Genomic DNA, 6,178 nt, shown 5'->3' on the forward strand with positions numbered 1-6,178 from the left:
ACCTAATGACTGAAATTTAAATATTAAAGGAAAAATCAAGCAATAATGGGCAATTATTACCGATAATTAGAAAATAGTTACCAGATGATTTTAAAATTATGCAAACAATTAATCATTACATTAATGAGGCAATCATTGACTATCATTATTAAATGATTTTAATATCATGCAAAACACCATATCTGAAAACCATGCAGAGGGAAGAGATAAAATCATGCAAATTATATACCAGACAATTCTACATAATCCATGCAGAGACAAAAAAAAAAGTATAAATCATGCAGAACCACCTAACTGTAGAACCAAAACCACGCAGGCATGAACTAAGAAACTTTCTGTAAACCAATTTTTTTTCTTCTTTCGACCTTACTGATTTAAACCTAATAAATTTACTGCACATAATTAAATAGATAGATTGTCAGCCTTTTTTCCTAAAGGACAAATTAAGTAAACAACAAACAACTGGAGGTGAAAAAAAAAAAGACTACGGTAATCAACTGGAAAAAAAACCGATTCTCAAAATTTTCCGAAATGAGAATTCGATTTAAGCTTGTAGGAAAAAATTGGAGAATGAAAATAAATCAACCAAAACCGAAGGCCCGTGTTTACACAGTTTCCTTAAATCGAATTCGCCGCCTCACCGGGGTGCAAGAGGTGTTAATCGGTGTTCGATTCCCAGAATACAATCGATTGACGGTTCACGCTGCACAACGTTATCGACCTACGAACTAGCTGTGTCTATCTCTCAAAGAACTTTAGCAAAGAAAAGGAAAAAAAAATCGAGGCTGCTGGAAATGGAGGAGGAAACTGAACTTTTTTCTTTGTTGTGTTTTTTTTTTTGTTGTATTTCTAGCCGAGAGTGATCCTCTATTTATACCAATATAGGAGGAACTTGCTCATAAATACATTGAATAGGGAGTTACAATATGGATGAATGAACATGGTGAAACCGACATATTTCAAATGGGAAGAAACTGATGTTTTCATACACATTCAACATGTATTCAAAATGATGAAACTGACAGCATTCAACATGCATTCAAATTGATGAAACTGATGTAGTTAACTTTTCAAAACGTAACTAACTTTTCATTCATCATTCAAAATATTTCAACAATAATAAACAAGAATGTTCAAAGAAAATTATGAAGTTGAGATTTGAAAGTAGGTTTTTATTTTTGCGAAGTTTCTGTTTGTTAAGTTTAGGATGCCTAGTAGATGTTGAAGTCCTCCTTTAATCGAGTTGCGGGCAGGGATGGGGCAAGTTGGCTAGTCACCTTTTTTCACCATTCTTCTTATGCAAAATGTATGATTTGTGTTGAGACTTGAACCATGGTTCTATTGTGCTCCCATATTTTTCAGTTAAAAACACGTTTCTAAAACAGGCTTTTATAAAATGACGATTTTCACATAAAGATGACTTCTGACATTTTACTTACCATTGGATTAGGCATTGGTCCTGGTGATATAAATATTGCTTGGACGGTTTGTTCGACAAGAGATTTTCATTTCTTCTGGCTTTTCATTATTTAGAGAGGTTCGAGAGAGTTCTCTTCGTCTCTATGGCTAGGGTTTTCTGATCTACCACTACAGTTTGAACTTCTCATTCGAGGTAATGGTTTTTGAAGTTTTAGCCTTAGAATACATGTGATTTCTTGAGTGAAAATCTGTATGAATGAGAGGGTTTTTGTGTTTTGAGTGTGTGAAGGAGATATGTTGATTCTTGTGTGATTTGAGTAAGATATGTTGATTTCTTGTGAAAAAATAAGTCCCTCATACTGTATTCTTGTGTTGGTTTAACATTTGTAACATTCGTTGCTAGTTTTAAGGCATTTTAGTGCAACCGAACTATATCCATTCTTGAAAGGGTTGTTGATTGAAAGGGGATTAAGTGTTGAAAGGGTCACGAACCTCTGGGGCTACACTCGAAAAATCTTTTGTGTTCAATCTTTTAATTTCTGTTGTGTTATTGATTGAACGTATCTTGTGATTAATATCGTGTGTCTAGGCCTTTTAGTGGGATCAGAGCAAGAACTGAGAACAAGATACTTGGATCTTCGAAAGAAGGTGTTGATCTATTGCAGATTTGAATTTTTGGAACTGTTATTGAGAAGAACTAAAGGACTCTTGAGTTCTTATAAAACTTGCTGGGAGAGATCTTTTAATTTTGTGAAGTTCACTTTTCAATTTTTCATACACTATAACCCCCTGGAGACTAATCTTTATCCAAAAGCTTCTGCGAGGTGTTAGGAATCTGAGATAAATCCAGTACTGGTGTGTATCTAGAAAATCTTGAAGGAGAAATCTCTGAAAAATAACTTATGTGATATCTGATATTGTGTTCTTCATTTGATTTGATCTGCATGCTTTTTTTGTGATTAAAACTTGCATAAATTTGTACCATTAAGGGTATTACTGTAAAATGTGATTGACACTTGCTTGATTTTTCGGTGCTGTGTTCATCTTGATTCATATTTTTGAATCTTTTGTTGCATAATAAAATGGCTACTGTTAAATTTGAAGTTGCACAATTTGATGGAAAAATTGATTTTAATATCAAAAGATGAAAGCTATCCTAATGCAAATGAGATGTGTTAGGGTCTTAGATGATAGTTGGCATACTGATATGAATCATGCTAAGAAACCTAAACTTGAAGATCTTCTCGTACTTATCTGAAAATGTGATAAAAACTATTGGTGAAACCAAAATAGCTTCTGAATTGTGGACCAAACTTCAAAATCAATGTGACTATAACAATCCCAAACAAATGTTATTTGTTAAAACAATTCTCTTCTTTCAAAATGAACACCTCAATTGATTTGGATGACAAGTTGAATAGATTTACTAAGTTGACCAAAAACCTGGCCAATTGCAATGAAAAACTTTCAAAAGATCAGCAGGCTGTGGTCTTGTTGAACTCCATTAGAGATAAATATAGAGACATCAAGATTGCTTATGTATGGTAGTGCAAAACTTACTATTAATGGAGAATCACAATGGGGACACTCTGTTGTCAAGGAAAAAGGGTTTTATTAAACCTAATTATCACTCTTGGACTTCAAATGAGAATAAATATAAATGGAGTGACAAGAGTAAGTCTAAAAATAAGGCTAAAAGTAAGAAATATTTCTATTGTGGGAAACATAGTCATTTTATTAAAGATTGTTATAAAAGGAAAAAGAATTAAAAGAAAAGAAATTTGATGATGTGAATGCTGCCTTAGTGTACAGTAAAGATAATACTGAAGATGGGTTGGTCCTAGTTAATGTTGAAAAGAAGTTGAATGATGGATGGATCTTTGATTCAGGCTGTTCTTTCTTCATGTGCCCTAATAATAACTGTTTTCTTGAAATTGAAAAAACAACCGGTGGGCAAGTTATAACGGATAATAATATGACATGCAAAGTGAGTGGAATAGGAACTATTAAATTGTTGCTTGAAAATGACAATGTCCTATTTTTGAAAGTAACTAGATATGTTCCAGAATTAGAGAAGAATCTGGTGTTTCTAGGCATGTTAGATGATATAGAGTTTGACATAAACTGGGTCATGGGCCCATTAAAATTCTTAGTGACAATAAGTTAATCATTAGTCAATAGTACCCCTAAGAGACATGACCTCTATTTACTTAAATCAAGACCCTTACTTGGCTTGACTACTGCTACTTTGACTGAAAATTTTTCTTTTACAAAATTATGGCATGAAAGATTTGGTCACATTGGCAAGAAAAGTATAAAAGCTTTACAAAATAAAGGAGTTTTTGAAAATCAGAATCTTGGTGATATTGGTCCTTGTAAACAATGTGTGATAGGCAAACAAGTTAAGCTTCCCTTTTCATTTGGAATTCATAAATCCAAACAAATACTTGAGTACTTGCATGTTGATTTGTGGGGTCCTGCATCTGTGTTTACTCTATCTGGTTTCAAATATTATCTTTTGATCATTGATAAATTTTCAAGAAAAATCTGGGTTTTCTTTCTAAAATCTAAAGATGAGACTTTTTTCGATTTTCAAATATTGGAAAACACAAATTGAAAACCAAATTGATCATAAGATTATGATTTTGAGAACTGATAATGGTTTAGAGTTGTACAATTATGAATTCAATAATTTCTGCAAAGAGCGTGGCATATTAAGCCATAGGACAGTTACTTATACCCCTCAACAAAATGACATAGCTGAGAGAAAGAATAGAACTTTGTTAAACAAGATAAAATGCATGCTTTTGAGTTCAGATTTACCTAAATTATTTTGGGGTGAAGCTGTAAAAACTATTGCATATCTTGTAAATATAACTCCCACTAGTACCCTTAATTTTGATGTCCCTGAAGTTGTATGATCTAAAAATCATGTAGAATATTCTCATCTAAAAACTTTTGGATGTGCTGCATATGTCCATCATAACATTGGAAAGTTAAAACTTAGATCATTTAAATGTGTTTTCTTTGGTTATGGTGAAAATGTGAAAGGGCACAGATTATGGGTTAAAAGTGAAGAGGGTATAGGGTAATTGTTAGAAGGGATGTTGTCTTTAATGAATCTATTATGCCCTGCTTAGGGGGAAAAAAATAATTTGACTAAAGAAAATGTTCAAATTAAGGTGGAATCTCCTCATATTGAGAGAGAAACTCCTGCACCAATTATAAATGAAATTGATACTGTTGAAAATGATAGTTTTATTTAAGCTGAAAATGATCCAATCACTAATACTAATAATGAGATCGATCCACCTACTTTTCCCATTAATAAATATTAAATAGGGAAAGAAGGCAAATCAGACCACCTGCTAGATTTGACTGTGAAGACTTTGTTTCATTGTTTACCTATCAAGGACAATTTAAAAATGAGTCAAACTCCTATGATTATGCCATAAATGGTAAATATGCTAAAAATTGGATAACAGCTATGAAAGATGAAATGTGTTCACTTATTAAAAATGATACTTGGGAATTGGTTGAAAAGCCTAAAGGTTAGAAACTGATTGATTGCAAGTGGATTTATAAAATAAAAGAAGGAGAAAAGAAAATAAAAATGTGAGAGATAAGGCTAGACTTGTAGCCAAAGGTTTTACAAAAAAAGAATGTGTAGACTATAATAAAATTTTTTTCCTTCTTGTTAAATACACCACTATTAGACGTATACTTGCTTTAGTTACTCAATTTAGTTGGGAATTTGATCAATTAGATGTAAAAACTGCCTTTCTTTATGGTGATTTAAAAGAAAGAATTTATATGAGACAACCTACTGGTTTTATAAAAGAAAATCTTGAAATTACTGTTTGTCTTTTAAAGAAATTACTATATGATTTAAAACAGGCTCCTGGGTAGTGGTACAAAAGATTTGACTTTTTTTTCAAAACTTGATTTTCAAAGAAGCAATTATGATACATGTCTGTATTGTTAAGGTAAATGAGGTAAAAGTTCTCTTTATTACTTTATGTGGATGATATGTTATTTGCCAGTTGTGATAAATCTGAAATTGAATATATCAAATAAAAACTTAAATCTGAGTTTGATATGATAGACCTTGGGGTTGCCAAAAAGATTCTTGGTATACAGATTTATAGAAATAAAGAGAAAGACGTGTTATTTTTAAACCAACATGATTATGTGGTTAAAATTTTGAAAAAAATTTAACAAGTTTGATTGTATACCTGAAACTTTGCCTCTTTCTAACCATTTTGAATTGACATCTGAATTTTGTCCCAAAATTGATGAAGAATTTGATTGAATGCCAAAAATAGATTATGTTAATGTAATTGGATCTGTTATGTAATTAATGGTGTGTACTAGACCTAATCTAGCCTTCAATATTAGCATGCTTAGTAGGTTTATGAGTAATCCTGGAGAATAACATTGGAATTCTTGCTAAGAAACTTAAAGGGTATATCAAATATGGGTCTTATGTTTAGAATGAACAAAGAATAGGTAACTTTAAAGGGGTTCACTGATCTTGACTTTGCTGAAAATAGGGATAATAAGAAATCAACTTCATCTCATTTTTTCAGTTTATGTGGTATTGTAATTAGTAGGAAATCTCAATTACAAAAGATTATAGCCCTATCCTCAACTGAAGCAGAATACATTGCTGCTTTTGATACATTTAAAGAGGGTATCTGGTTAAGTGGACGGCTAAAGGAACTTGGTTTTGTTGATTAAAATGCAATCCTATATTCTG

The sequence above is a fragment of the Olea europaea genome, chromosome 19 (assembly GCF_002742605.1).
Source record: "Olea europaea var. sylvestris chromosome 19, O_europaea_v1, whole genome shotgun sequence".
NCBI lineage: Eukaryota > Viridiplantae > Streptophyta > Magnoliopsida > Lamiales > Oleaceae > Olea > Olea europaea.